The following is a 15,532-nucleotide window of genomic DNA, read 5'->3' as shown; positions in this document are numbered from 1 at the left end:
TTAGTACTAGAAACTTCTGTCATCTCTAGATCCTCTCTTTGTGTAATTATCTTCTTAAGATCTATATTCCTTTCCCAAAGGCTATATTATTGTTGAAATATTTAAATATTAATATGTCACCGCTATTTTTCACTGTGGAACCATTCATTAGTCCTAGTTGGCAAGACTGCCTTATTTTTTTCCTTAAATTATGAAGGAAGTGGTGATGTTATACAATACTTTGTAAAAGCTATTGGATGGTTTGGAAGACTATGACAGACGGAAGGAGTGGGAGCAGCATGAGTCAGAGGAGTGCCAGGAAAGTTTGTATTTGAGACTCACCTCTCTGTGTCTGTGACTCTGTGACCTTGGAAAAACCACTTTCTATCTTAGAACTTCCATTCATCATGGATAATACAATAATAATTCACAGGATCTTTTTTTTTTTTTCCGAGATCTCAAAGTGACAACATATATTAAATAAGGTTTGTCATTACTTTTTTGGAAAACTTTTTCTGATGTGGACCATTTGTGTAAAGTCTTTATTGAATTTGTTACAACATTGCTTCTGTTTTATATTCTGGTGTTTTGGCCCCAAGGCATGTAGGATCCTCCCAACCAGGGATCGAACCTGTACCTGCTGTACTAGAAGGTGAAGTCTTAACCCCTGGACTACCAGGAAAGTCTCAGTCATTACTTTCATTTTTAAATTTAATTCTACCCTGCCTTGTCTGGACAACAATCATTTCTCTAATCGTCTGAACATATAGCAAAGGAGAGGTTTCCTTCAGGGTCTTAAAAGAATTAGCATGGGGGGCGGGGCCTCACACCTGAGATTGGAGAAATAGTTGAAACTTTAAAAGTTGTTTTGGTTTTATCAAACATGGAGGTACTGGGAGCTGAATCCAGGGCCTCATTCCTGCTATGCAGGTGCTCTACCACTGATCTCCACCCTGTCCTCCCTTGAAAGAACTATAACTTGTAAAATGTAAGCTTTATTATCACCCAGGTAGGGTGAAGCCAGCAGATCAGGAGATGATCGCCACTGAAAAGAGAGCTTGTTACTCACAGTTCCCAAGAGGAGGGAACAGCTCTGTCACCAAGAACCACATGGGGAAGCACCAGGACTGGTCAAGAGACAGAAGGAGCAAGGGGGAAATATGGGCAAGGGCCTTCACTGTGGCTTTTGTGGGAAGGAACAGTCAAGGCAGGGTAAGCAGGAGGATGGACTGATAAAAACAATTTCAGCAGACTCTGGGCTATAGAAACTGTCCTTAGTTGCCTTGAACCTGGCCCTGGTGTTATTAGAGCAAATGAACTGTGTCCCAGAATTCGATTGAGAGTCTTGTGAGAGCTCAGTAAAGGAAGTGGTTGGGGTATAAAGAATGGACATGTTGGTTTGCATATGAAAGAAACTATCAGGTGAATTGTTTATTATCTCTAGGACTGGCTAGCTCTGGGAGGAGCAGTCTCTCCAGGGGCAGCAAATTCCCAGATGTCAAATCATCAGAAACATTCATTGTTTATCTGCAATCTTCCACCACTCACCTGTCATGAGATTTCTCTGTCAACTCACCTGGTTTGGTCATGCTACAAAGGAAGGTATGCTGTCTTTATCAGGCCCTTATGAATACACATATACCTTGGGTGTGTGGGGATAAGACAGGTGCTAAGTGGCCTATTATGAGAGAGCACTTCACTTATTCATATGTCCACTCATTTATTTAAATACTAATCAACTACAAGTAAGTCAGGCAGAAATGCCTCCTAAGAGAGAAAGTTGGCCTTGACTGATGAACAACAGAACAGGGAAGTTTCAACTGTAGTGACAACAGGCAGCATCAGACTGATTCTGGGTCATGGACAGAGAAAAGTAGAGCAGGGAAAACTGGATAAAAGGGGATGGAGAGCTATGGGGAGAGATGGATAAGAGGCTGGCAGTAGGCTGGGGAAGCCCACAGAATCAGGGGAAGAGAAAAGACAAAGTGACTGGAGTATCCCACAAAAGGGAAGAGGCTCACCACAGACAAACTATTTCACAGCGGAGTTTGGAACCAGCTCTATGTGGTTCAGACGGTAAGGAATCTGCCTGCAATGCAGGAGACCTGGGTTCCATCCCTGGGTCAGGAAGGTCCCTTGGAGAAGGAAATGGCAACCCATTCTAGTATTCATGCCTGGAAAATCCCATGGACAGAGGAGCCTGGAGGGCTACAGCCCACGGGGTCACAAAGAGTCAGACACTATACACAACTGAGCGACTAACAACATTCGCTATGTATTTCACCTTCCTGAAAGGATCTGGTTTCCTAAGCAAGGAAAATAAACAGGAAGTGGGATGGTATCTGACGCATGCCCCTAATTACAGCACTTTTACATCCAGAGACATAAGAATAGAAAAAGAAGAACATTTAAAACTTCTTCATTTTGAACCTTTGGAGAAAATATACTTGAGAAATCAAAGAAACAAATGAATTTTAAAATCATAACTCTGTAAACAGGCATGAGATTCACCTGCATTGAAATCATATCTAAAGTAGGTCAAGGTGTCATTTTTTTTTTTCTATTCCGCAACCAGAGGTCATTGTTCCTGTGAGTTTCATAGCAAAATCTCTGAGTGACTCTAGAGCAGAAGGTTACGGAGAGTGAAGGATGAGGAGGTTAAGCTGCATGTATGGTTTTTGAAAAGTTGTGTGGAATCCAGACTTTAATGTGTCATTGTCCAAACAGTTGCACTCAGTCTTAATAGCAGGATTCGATGTCTACATTAGACCCACTATTCTTAATATGGTAACATGGTTTTAGCCTAGGCTCAAGGAAGAAAAAAATAGATGAGATTTGATGTAATTCCAGCTCTAGTGAAGTAAGAATTTAAAAATTAACAAATATGTAGTGTTTCAGGTCCTATTTCCCAGAAAGAAGACTCTGAGACTGAATTTTCTTACAGGAAGATTATTGCAGGGGGCGGGGAGTGGTGGGCAGTGTTCTTAGGACCTATGAGGAAATGAAGAAAATCAGATAGGGCAGAAGGAAAAGCTGGGATGTGATATTGTCACACAACGTCTCAGATTATCCCATGGGGCTATTAAGTGCTGAAATGTCTTTGCAGGGTCATACCAAATTGGAGAATGGAGAAGGCGCCTTTATACCCTGACGCTGGTCATCTGATGCAAATCATGTTTCCCAGGCAGCTCAGTGGTAAAGAATCTGCCTGCCAAAGCAGGAGCCCCTGGAGACAACAGTTCGATCCCTGGGTCAGGAAGATCCCCTGAAGGAGGAAATGGCAACCCACTCCAGTATTCTTGCCTGGAAAATCCCATGAACATAAGATCCTGGTGGGCTATAATCCATGGAGTCTCAAAGAGTTGGACATGACTGAGCATGCACGCATGCACCTTGCTTGTTAAGTATCTTTTCCCTTTACGTGGGAAAAGATATTTAACAATATCAACAGTGCCTTACCTTCCTGTCTCCACTTCCTGTTCCTCATTCTTTCCTGTATATTCACTTTCTTGCTAATAATTGCCAACCCTGAGTTCCATCCTTTATTACTTTCCCACCAATGTATGGTCTCTGTCTCCACTTCCTCCTCCATCTTTACCTATCCTAGGATATTGTTCCAGGTGACTACGTTGGGGAGAGGTTGAGACAGGTTGAGTTATAATATGAACTCTGAGCACAAAGGGTCATGTTCAGGGAAAGAAATATCTGGAAGGAAGCAGGTACATGTTGAACAGTATATTGAAAGTCCTGGCCCTGTCCCGCACCATCCACTTTTATCACCATGACCATGAGACTCTTACTGGTCTCAATGGGCACTCCACTGCACTTGGGCAGATGTGCCACTGAATGAAAATGGGAAATAATTACTTGCATTGACTCATTCTGCTCACTCCACCTGCTCGTTTCCTTCACACCACTAATAATATGCCAGGGCTGGAGAGGGGAAGAGGCTAAGTCAGTCAACAAGCGGAAATGTGAGGTGTTTGTGGGCAGGCAGGTGGTTTTGTGGTAAGATATTTACACGATGGTGCAATGCAAGAATGGTAGCAGCCAATGATGGGATGTTGATTTGTAAGGCAACGGGCTAACGGGTCAGAGAACTATTGCAGAGTTGGGGCCAGCCAGTGTTTGGAAAAGAATGGTAGTCAGTGAGGTTAAGCCTGGATATAATTATGGATGCTAGACCAAGTGTTAAAATGGCAATTTACCAAAGGTGACAGTTTTAGAATTGCCATCAACTTATGACCCTCTCTTTCTCCTTCCACCGTCTCATTTTCCAATTTGCTAAATTACAGCATATTCAAGTTCATCAGGGCTTCTTCAGGGAGAAAGTCACCATTTTCTAATTGCATGATTTTAATTACATTTTAGCATCTTATTAGCACAAGCCATGTCTGAAAGGTCACAAAACACAATTTTCACATAGTTTTCAAAATATCTGGTTTTAAACACAATGTTCTCAACTTCCAAGAAGAGAAAGAAATTTTACGAATAAACTTTAAAAGGACTTTGTTGCTATATAAGTAAGGAATGAATGAGGAAGGCTGTGATAACCATCAAGCAGGATCTTAAAAGGGATGTATTTGGAACAAACCATATAATAGATACAACTCTTAGTCACCAAAAACAGAATAGAATCCAAACCACAGCAAAGGCTTTTTCATTCGGGAAGCCAATGGTAATTTCTCATGCATCTCTACAAATTCTTGACCATGTTTCAGTTTATCCTTAAAAAAAGATACTCAATAATCCATCAAGATAAAAGATTTTGTTTTTTTCCTGTGAGGGATTGACCCCTTAGGATCTGAGCAAAGTGGTCACAGTTGTATGAAAAGGAAGAAAAGCCAAGGGAATAGGAAATACCTTAAGGAAAAATCACCTCTCCAGGCAACCGTCCCTCCCATCAGAGTTACTCCGCTGTTCAGCACTTAAAAGATGGTCATGGGGGACTTTCTGGTGGTCCAGTGGTTAAAATTCCGCCTTGCAATGCACAGTACATGGGCTCAATCCCTCATCAGGGAACTAAGAACCCACTTGCCCTGGAGCAACTGAGCCCGTGCGCTGTGTCTACTAAGCTCACTTGCCACAACTAGAGAGTCTGTGAGATACAACAAAAGATCCTGCATAACACAATGAAGATTTCACATGCTGCAACTGAGACCCAATGCAGCCAAATGAACAAACAAACAAAACATTTTTTAACAGACTGTCATGGGTTTTGTTTATTTAAGACATCTAACCTCTAATAATCTGTCATAATAATATGATTGTCCACTAGAAGTGTTGGGCCTGGATTGTCCACAAAGAGGTATGTGAAAGGATCTGTCTCTTTAGGCTAGACATGGAGAGTTAAAATTTAAAATAATGGAGTCCATAAAAGAAGTGACTTTTAAGAATCCAAACTCCCTTCAAAATTAGCCCAACATATTGAAGAAACAGAAGCATCTCTTGTGAAAATAAACCTAGGAGCACACATACCTTCCAATCTTCCTTTATTAGACAACTTCTCAAATTCATATTAATAAGAGGGCACAGTAGAGGAGGGACATGAAGTGAGAGAGGGGACATTTGGGTTTGAATCTGGACTTGCCCATTAAATTCATCATGTCATCTTGGGAATATCATAGGTCTCGTTTTCCCAACATATAAAATAGGGTTGTCATAACTTTCTAACTCCTCACATTTATATAGTCAGGATTAAATGAGTTGAGGAATGTTAAGCATTCTGAGATGTAAAAATACACATTGACTTTGGCCTGGACTCAGAAACTCCAGTAACTAGCCCTGCACACACACACACACACACACACACACACACACACACACACACACACACACACACCCTTGTCCAGATGTACTATAAAAGGCAGTCTTGAATGGCTAAGAAGAAGGGGCAAAACAGGAGAATCCTCAAACATGGAGTCTATCAATTCATAAAGAGTTAACTCAGAATGTATGATCAGTTGTGTTCAAGCCAAATTATTCCTACATTGATTTCTCAACACAGAGAGCAAAAACTGAAACTCCCCCTTTGTAGGTGCTATGCTGTGCTTAGTCATATCCGACTCTTTTGAGACCCCATGGACTATAGCCTGCCAGCCCCCTCTGTCCATGGAGATTCTCCAGGCAAGAATACTGGACTGGGTTGCCATGCCCTCCTCCAGGAAAATCATCCCAACCCAAGGATCAAACCCAGGTCTCCCGCATGGCAGGCAGATTCTTTACCATCTGAGCCACGAGGAAAGCCACCCCCTCGCTCCCTGACCCTTTGTAGGTACTGTCTGATAATTCAGTGAAACATGATTTGATCCAGCGCTTACTTCTCTGAGAGATATCTTACTTCTCTGAGACCTAGTTCCCACCACACAAAATAGGTGATGGGAAACGTGACTGTAAAGGTTCCTTGAACTAACACTGTTAGTTTTGAAAACTGAAGGACAAAGAGTGCAAACGGACGGATAGTTCCTGTCCTGGGCACCAGGCCAGACATATCGCCTCCTTATTGTCTCCTCAGAATGAAAATAACTTTGGTTCAGTTCAGGCCAGCACAGCCTTAATCTACCACTGTTGTAAATCAATTATTTGACTCAACTCAAAAGCAGCTGATTCTATTCCTGTCTGACCCTCCATGCCAAAACTCAGCCCCCAGTTTGTTTGGCTTTAATACATTTATTCTGTTGTTGTGAACATTGTGTAAAATGGAAAAAACAAGTCTAGACGGATTTGAGCTCAGGAAGGGAGGGCAGGGTCTCTTTATTAAAAATAAACATCCTCCTCCTTGCTTCCTTTCCACTCCTTTCTCACAAATCTGCTCCCCCAAAGCCCTCAGAATCCAGGGCTCCAACATGTGCTTATTACCTCAGATCTGTGTAGAGCATCTCAGTGAAAAATAGAGCCAAGAATACGAGAAATTCCTAAAGGCAACTGGCAGTAATCAAATTGGCCCTGACAAAACATGAATTACCTAAACCCTCGCAGGAATCTTTATCTTCCTTTTATGAAAGTTGACACATTCATCCCAATGAATGAGACACATTTTTGTCTGAAAATTGCCTTCCATGTTTTTTGGGCTCTCACCGCCATTCTAGTGTTAACCAGGGATGGTGGTCTTTATCACTTCCTGTCCCAACATGATATTCAAACCTATAACTAAACCCAGGACTGAGTTTATTTTTGGCCCTCTCCTTTCCACTTTTAAGGGACTTTTTCCCTTTTAGGTCTGCCTTTTTTTTTTTCCTCCTCAGGAGATTTTATGAAGATCTATTAAAATATAAGGATTTATAGGATATTGCAGCACTATTTACAACAGCCAGGACATGGAAGCAACCTAAATGTCCATTGACAGAGGAATGGATAAAAAAGATGTGGTACATTATACAATGGAATATTACTCAGCTATAAAAAGGGAACAAAATAGTGCCATTTACAGTGACATAGGTGAGCCTAGAGAGGGTCATACAGAATGAAGTCAGAAAGAGAAAGACAAATATCTTACAATATCACTTATATGTGAAATCTAGAAAAATGATACAGATGGACTTATTTGCAAAGCAGAAATATAGTCATAGAAGTAGAAAAAAAATTTAAGGTTGCCAAGGGAAGCAGGGGTGAGATAAATTAGGAGACTGGTATTGATATATATATAGACTACTGACACTATGTATAAAATAGACAACTAATGAGAACCTACTGTTTAGCACAGGGACTTCTACTCAGTGCTCTGTGGTGACCTAAATGGGAAAGAAATCTGAAAAAGAGGAAATATGTGCATAACTGATTCACTTGGCTGTGCAGCTGAAACTAACACAACATTATAAAACAATTATGTGCTTAGTCACTCAGTCATGTCCAACTCTTTGTGACCCCGTGGTCTGTAGCCCACCAGGTTCCTCTGTCCATGGGGATTCTCCAGGCAAGAATAATGGAGTGGGTTGCTATACCCTTCTCCAAGGGATCTTCCCAGCCCAGGGAAGATCTTCCCGCATTGCTGGAGGACTCTTTACCACTGAGTCACCAGGGAAGCAACTATACTACAATAAAAATTAATAAAAAATACATAGGGGTTAAAATAAATAAAGAAATAAAAATACATAGGGGTTTACAATTAGTGAAAGACACAAGTTACCCACAGAAGGAACTAACACTACTTTTTATTTCTAGTTCAAAAAACATGTGGAAGCAAGTATAGCATAGCCTTTAGCACACAGACTCTAGGGGCAGACAGCCTGATTCTACTACTTATCAGTTGTGTAATAAAAGTATGGACTCTCAAAACATTACTGGTTTCTCTGTGCCTCAGTTTCTACCATGTAAAATGGGAATCATAACAGACCTAACTTCCTCAGGTCAGTTCAGATCAGTTGCCCAGTCATGTCCGACTCTTTGTGACCCCATGGACTGCAGCACGCCAGGCTTCCCTGTCCATCACCAACTCCTGGAGATTACTCAAACTCATGTCCATTGAGTTGGTGATGCCATCCAACCAGCTCATCCTCTGTCATTCCCTTCTCCTCCCACCTTCAATCTTTCCCAGCATCAGGGTCTTTCCCAATAAGTCAGTTCTTCACATCAGATGGCCAAAGCATTGGAGCTTCAGCTTCCGCATCAGTCCTTCTAATGAATATTTAAGACTGATTTCCTTTAGGATGGACTGGTTGGATCTCCTTGCTGTCCAAGGAACTCTCAAGAGTCTTCTCCAACACCACAGTTCAAAAGCATCAATTCTTTGGTGCTAACTTCCTAGGTGAAGATTAAATGAAATAGCACAAGTAAACGACTTGGCACAGAGCAAGTATCTGTTATCCTACTTGAGAAATATTCAAAAATGTGCAGATGTCACACACTTCACAAGCTTTCTTTGTTTTTCTTTTGCCTGGCTTATATTAAGGTATTAACTGCTCATTTTACCTGGAAATGCCCACCCCCACCTTTCTTTGTTGGCAGCCCCTCATCAATCATCAAGGGCCCCACTCAAATGCGTATCTCTGGAGCTTTCCTTGGGTCTTGTTCCTCTTATTGCCATTATTAATTAATTATATATTATGTTTTTAAATTATATATGTTATATATGTTATATAAATTATATATTTATATATGTTTTAAATTATATATATATATATATACATATATATATATATACATCTTTACAAAGCATATAGCACACACTGAGAGCACAACACATAGTTTTGATCTCTGGGAAACATCTCCAAACCTGTTTTCAATAGTTTCTTTCCACCATCACATCTATGATGCTCTGATAATGTATGAGCACATGACCATGACCATCGAAAGACTCAGAGCTATCTGGGCATATAGAAGGTTCTTGAACACAGGGCTGGAGCAGAATGAGTAGAGCCGTAAACCTCAGGACCAGATCTGAACAAATCAAGAGACTCCACAGAGTTTATCTATTTGGTTTTAAAAATTAGCTTGTCTGCCTCCAAGAATACATTTGCTGGAATTATTGGTTTTCTCCTCTAAGAAACTGTATGTATATTTCCCTCCCCCTTGGAAAGCCATAGAAATTAGCAACCTCTGCTGAACAAATTAACTTTTTGAAATTTAGCTCATTATCTAAAGAGCTTTTGCAAAATTTTTAGATTAGACCAGGCATTTACTGATGGAAAATTGTACCAGCGAGGTGGTAAGAAGGATCGATATGCAAGAAAATTAATTTTTTTAAATAAATGAGTGTGTTCATGAGCAAGTAAAAGGACAAAGAGTAGAAAAGTCATAAAAGAAGAAAGACAAAAACCAAAAGAGAAGAAATGGAAGCTTTTCTCATTTGAAACAAGAAGGCACAAAATGAGAATCTTTCTCTTTTTCTCTTTCTATCTCTCTCATTGGCTCCTGTTTAGACTGACTCTGGAGATGGTCAAAGAAACTATAGGAGATGGGGAACATAAATTATGTAATCAACAATTCAAAGCAATCAAGTCAACAAGTGTTCTAGGGCAGCTGAGCATAGAGAAGAGAGATCAAACCTGAATTCTGATCTCAACCCCAGCATCTACTGGTTCAATCTTTGAGCAAGTTAAACTTTCTAAGGTCTTCCCTGGTGGCTCAGGTGGTAAAGAATCCGCCTGCAATGCAGGAGACCTGGGTTCGATCCCTGGGTCACAAAGATTCCCCTGGAGGAGGGTATGGCAACCCACTCCAGTATTCTTTCCTGGAGAATTCCAAGGACAGAGTAGTCTGGTGGGCTACAGTCCATGGGGTAGCAAAGAGTTGGACATGACTGAGTGACTAAGCACAATCTTTCTAAACCCAAAATGGGAATTATATCCATATCTGGAATGGTTTTCATGAAAATTAAAAATAATAAAGGTGACATATCTGGACTATATTTGGGACTTCATGAATAATAGATATCATTATTATTCAAAAGTATATAAAACAATATAAGTAAAACATGACTCCTAACCTGCAAGAAGTATTACATGCTGTCTGCTAAGTTGCTTCAGTCGTGTCAGACTCCATGTGATCCCGTAAACTGTAGCCCACCAGGCTCCTCTGTCCATGGGATTCTCCAGGCAAGTATACTGGAGTGGGTTGTCACACCTTCTTCCAGAGGATATTCCCAACCCAGGGATCGAAACCATGTCTCATACATTAGCAGCAATTTCTTTACCACTAGTGTCTCACATGCTAGTAAAGTAATGCTCAAAATTCTCCAAGCCAGGCTTCAGAAATACATGAACCATGAACTTCCAGATGTTCAAGCTGGTTTTAGAAAAGGCAGAGGAACCAGAAGTCAAATTGCCAACATCCACTGGATCATCAAAAAAGCAAGAGAGTTCCAGAAAAAACATCTATTTCTGTTTTAATGACTATGCCAAAGTCTTTGACTGTATGGATCACAATAAACTGTGGAAAATTCTAAAAGAGATGGGAATACCAGACCACCTGACCTGTCTCTTGAGAAACCTGTATGCAGGTCAGGAAGCAACAGATAGAACTGGACATAGAACAACAGACTGTTTCCAAATAGGAAAAGGAGTATGTCAAGGCTGTATATTGTCACCCTGCTTACTTAACTTATATGCAGAGTACATCATGAGAAACACTGGGCTGGAAGAAGCACAAGCTGGAATCAAGATTGCTGGGAAACATATCAATAACCTCAGATATGCAGATGACACCACCTTATGGCAGATGACCTTATGGCAGAAAGTGAAGAAGAACTAAAGAGCCTCTTGATGAAAGTGGAAGAGGAGAGTGAAAAAGTTGGCTTAAAGCGCAACATTCAGAAAACTAAGATCATGGCATCTGGTCCCATCACTTCATGGCAAATAGATCGGGCAACAGTGGAAATAGTGGTTGACTTTATTTTGGGGAGCTCCAAAGTCACTGCAGATAGTGATTGCCGCCATGAAATTAAAAGACGCCTACTCCTTGGAAGAAAAGTTATGACCCACCTAGACAGCATATTAAAAAGCAGAGATATTACTTTGCCAACAAAAGTCTGTTCAGTCAAGGCTGTGGTTTTTCCAGTAGTCATGCATGGATGTGAGAGTTGGACTATAAAGAAAGCTAAGCGCCCAAGAATTGATGCTTTTGAACTGTGGTGTTGGAGAAGACTCTTGAGAGTCCCTTGGACTACAAGGAGCACCAATCAGTCCATCCTAAAGTAGATCAGTCCTGGGTGTTCATTGGAAGGACTGATGTTGAAGCCGAAACTCCAATACTTTGGCCACCTGATGCGAAGAGTTGACTCATTTGAAAAGACCCTGATGCTGGGAAAGATGGAGGGCAGGAGGAGAAGGGGACAACAGAGGATGAGATGGTTGGATTGCATCACTGACTTAATGGACATGAGTTTGGGTAAACTCTGAAAGTTGGTGATGGACAGGGAGGCCTGATGTGCTGCAGTTCATGGAATCGCAAAGAGTCGGACATGACTAAGCGACTGAACTGAAATGAGTGCCACCTAGGAAAGTCTCAAGAAGTATATGATATGATACATTAAATTTAATGTGCTAAAACATCCTCAGTAATTATTCCCTGAAAATAGAAATTTTTTCAAAAGCAAAAGAAGAGAGGAGTTTCCCTGGTGATCCAGTGGTAAGAATCCACCTGGCAATGCAGGGAAGACAAGTTTGATCGTTTGCCCAGGGAAGATCCCATGTGCCACAGAGCAACTAAGCAATGCACCCCAACCACTGAGCCCACGCCACTTGAGTCCTCTGCTTTGCGACAAGAGAAGCCACCACAAGGAGAAGCCCATATACCACACCTAGAGAGTAGCTCCCATTCACCTCAAAAAGAGAAAGCCTACACAGAGCAACAAAGACCCAACAAAGCCAAAAATAAAGAAATAAATATATAAATAAATGAAATTTTAATGGTAAAAAAAGAAAAGAGAAAAATTTGCTGAAAGTTCTGGAGAAAAGAGGACAAAATACTTTAAGACACACCAAAGATGGCAAAATTTACTTCCTAAAACAAACACGCTACAGTGACTTGGCATTTTTATTGGCATTTTTATTAGGAAATAGATTTTCCCACACTAGGTCTCAGGCCTATTAAATATTATATCAACATTTACACAAGATATAGGACTTGAATTGATGTGCAGAAAATAGAAAGGATTTAAGTAAGCAAACGGAAAGGGAAACATTCCAAAAGAAAGGAGGCATGTACCACAAAAGGACTCAGATGTCTGAGATGATCCTGAGCTTTTAAATGCCCCCATTGCCCAACCCCGATAAAAGAAACTCCTGACACCCATGTTTTATTTTTTATTTTATTAATTATTTATTAATTTTCAAAGGTCTTCACAACTACGTTCAGATCTTCTTCCATATTCTTGTATCCTAGCATTTGGCTAGGAAACCTATCACTGATCTCTTGATTTCTTGCCACATTTCCTGTCTACAGCCCCAAACTCTACCCTAGGCCCCAGTGTATAATATATTGTCCCTCTGGCTTTACCCTTAGCTTGCTTTCCTTGAACTTGAACTTGCCTCTTAAATAGTACCTTTTTCTGGTCCTTCCAGATAGCTAACTATTCAGCCTGATCCCATGGGGCTACTAAAGCTAGGGTTCATGCCAAGTCCTTGGTCCCTAGAGAGGGAATGGGAAAGGACATGGAAAATACAAGGCCTTTGTAAATTAATTTGACTGAGGCAGTATTTGGGAAGGTGAGTGGTTAAAAACATTGGCAAAATTACTGAGTTCTTTCCACATTGCCTGTCTTATAACACACTTTGTGTTTGTCAAATTATATTGGTTGCGAAGGCCCACAGCCCACCAAAGGCTAAGTGGCAGCCTGAAACTTTGGGTCTGAGGTTAAGCTAGGTCACTGAAATATGGTATCCAATGTCAGCCTCTCCAGATTTGGAAGGGCTTTCTCTTGTCTTCTCAAATACATAAAAGTATTTATGGCCATCGTTATGGTTCTTACAACAAACTCAATTATAAGCCATCATTATAAAGTGATTTAGTAACACTTTTCGTGTGACTTGGTCAAGCAGCAAATATGTATTGATCGCCTACTCTGAGCAAATCATTCCAGTGGACTTAAGTGGTTTAAATTCACTATATATAACTCGATTTTGTTGAGATTTTGCAATATATTGTTTGATTTTGTTATTACTACTATTATTATTTGGTTTATTATAGTTACTGGTGAAAGAGTTGAAAAACAGTAAGCAAAAGGAAACGACAGTCACTTACTCCTAAGGACTCATTCATCCCCTTCATCATCCCTGAGTACAAAGCCATCTATTCTGTGGAGGAAGACAGGTGGGAAACCATTTAGGAAAAGGTGTATTTTCACTTATTTTAAAAAATAAATGTAGCCACTTTATTTGCGTGAGCTGATGACTCTCAAATTTGTATTTCCACTTCAAATGAAACCCTGAACCCCAACCATCTACTCTACATTTTTAACTAGATATCATGAAAGCATTTCAACTCACTATATATATCCATTTTCATTTCTCCCACAAGCTATGAACTACTCTCAATTAGCACCAACTTGTGCAAACCAGAAACAGGGGTCGCCATCTCTGACAACACACCTTTATCTCTACATTCATTGGTTCAATGTTACATTTTAAATAAGTTTCTTATCCCTCTTCCTTTGTTCCATTTCAACATTTTCTTGGTTTAAGCTCCCATCACTCTGTACACGACCTACTACATTGACCCCCAAACTGACCTCTTTCTAATCTATTCTCTTCACTGCAGCCAGACTCATTTTTTAAAACACAATTTAATTATATCATTCTTTTCTTTCTTAAAGTTTTTCAATGGCTTTCAAATACCTTTAAGGTTCAAAGAAGTTATGGGACTTCCCTGGTGGTCCAGTGGCAAAGACTCCATGCTCCCAATGAAGGGAATCTGCATTCAATCCCTGGTCAGAGAACTAGATCCCACATGCTGCAACTAAAGATATGCATGTTGCAACTAAGACCCAGTGCAGCCAAATAAATAAATAAATTTTTTAAAGTTTTTTTAAAAAAATATTTTTAAAAGTTTGACCTTTGGCATTTTCTGCCAAAGGTCCTGCCTTTGGCAGGCATGTTCCTGCCTAATTCCCCAGCCTTGTCTTGTGTGTTTTGGTTTTTTTGAGGTATAATTGACAAAAATTGTATCTATTTAGGTTGTACACTGTGATTTTTTAAGGTATAGCAATGTGTGAAACAATTACTATAGTCAAGTTAATTAACTAATTTATCACCTCACATAGCTACCTTGTACATATGTGTGTGTGTGTGTGTGTGTATGGTATGTGTGTAGGTGATGGTGAATACACTTAAGATCTTGTGTTTTTAAAAAACACAATGCCTAATTCCACTTTACAACTTATATAGTTATCATTCCTTGAGCCTATAAGACTCTTTCTCTTCCTGTTCTTATTACCTCCTTTATACATTTAATTCATGCATGCATGCTAAGTCGCTTCAGTCAAGTCCAAGTCTTTTTGACTGTATGGACCATAGTCTGCCAGGTTTCTCTATCCACGGGATTCTCCAGGCAAGAATACCAGAGTGGGTTGCCCTTCCCTTCTCCAGGGGACCTTCCTGACCCAGGGACTGAACCCACATCTCCTGCACCTGCAGGTAGGTTCTTTACTATCTGAGCCACCAGGAAAGCCATAGTCTGTACGTTAATTGGTGAGTTTGGCCCATTTACATTAACTAGAATTACCACTTATTAAGACTAAACTATAGTACAATGCTTTTTATATAAGTGATGGAAGATTTATCATGGTACTTACAATTATTTGTTTATATATCATTCTAGCCATCTATAGACTATAATTTTCTTGAGACAGATATGAATTCCAATTAATACAGTATCTAGAATAAAGTAAGTAGTTTAAAAGTGATTGTAGAAAAATTAGCAAATGAGTGGATTATCATTATTGTGCTTAGAAATTGCCTTGTCAGTAATATGTTGGCTTGTTTTTATAATTTTTATTCAGCAAATAATTTTTAAGTGTTTATCATTTGCCAGACAATGATTTATGTGCTACATTAAAACACAGATATTATGAATATTAGAATATATGATCTTCATTCATTAAATACCTATAATCTAATAT

Source organism: Dama dama, chromosome 22 (assembly GCF_033118175.1).
Source record: "Dama dama isolate Ldn47 chromosome 22, ASM3311817v1, whole genome shotgun sequence".
In the NCBI taxonomy this organism is placed as follows: domain Eukaryota; kingdom Metazoa; phylum Chordata; class Mammalia; order Artiodactyla; family Cervidae; genus Dama; species Dama dama.
Note: the sequence above shows the minus strand (reverse complement) of the source record.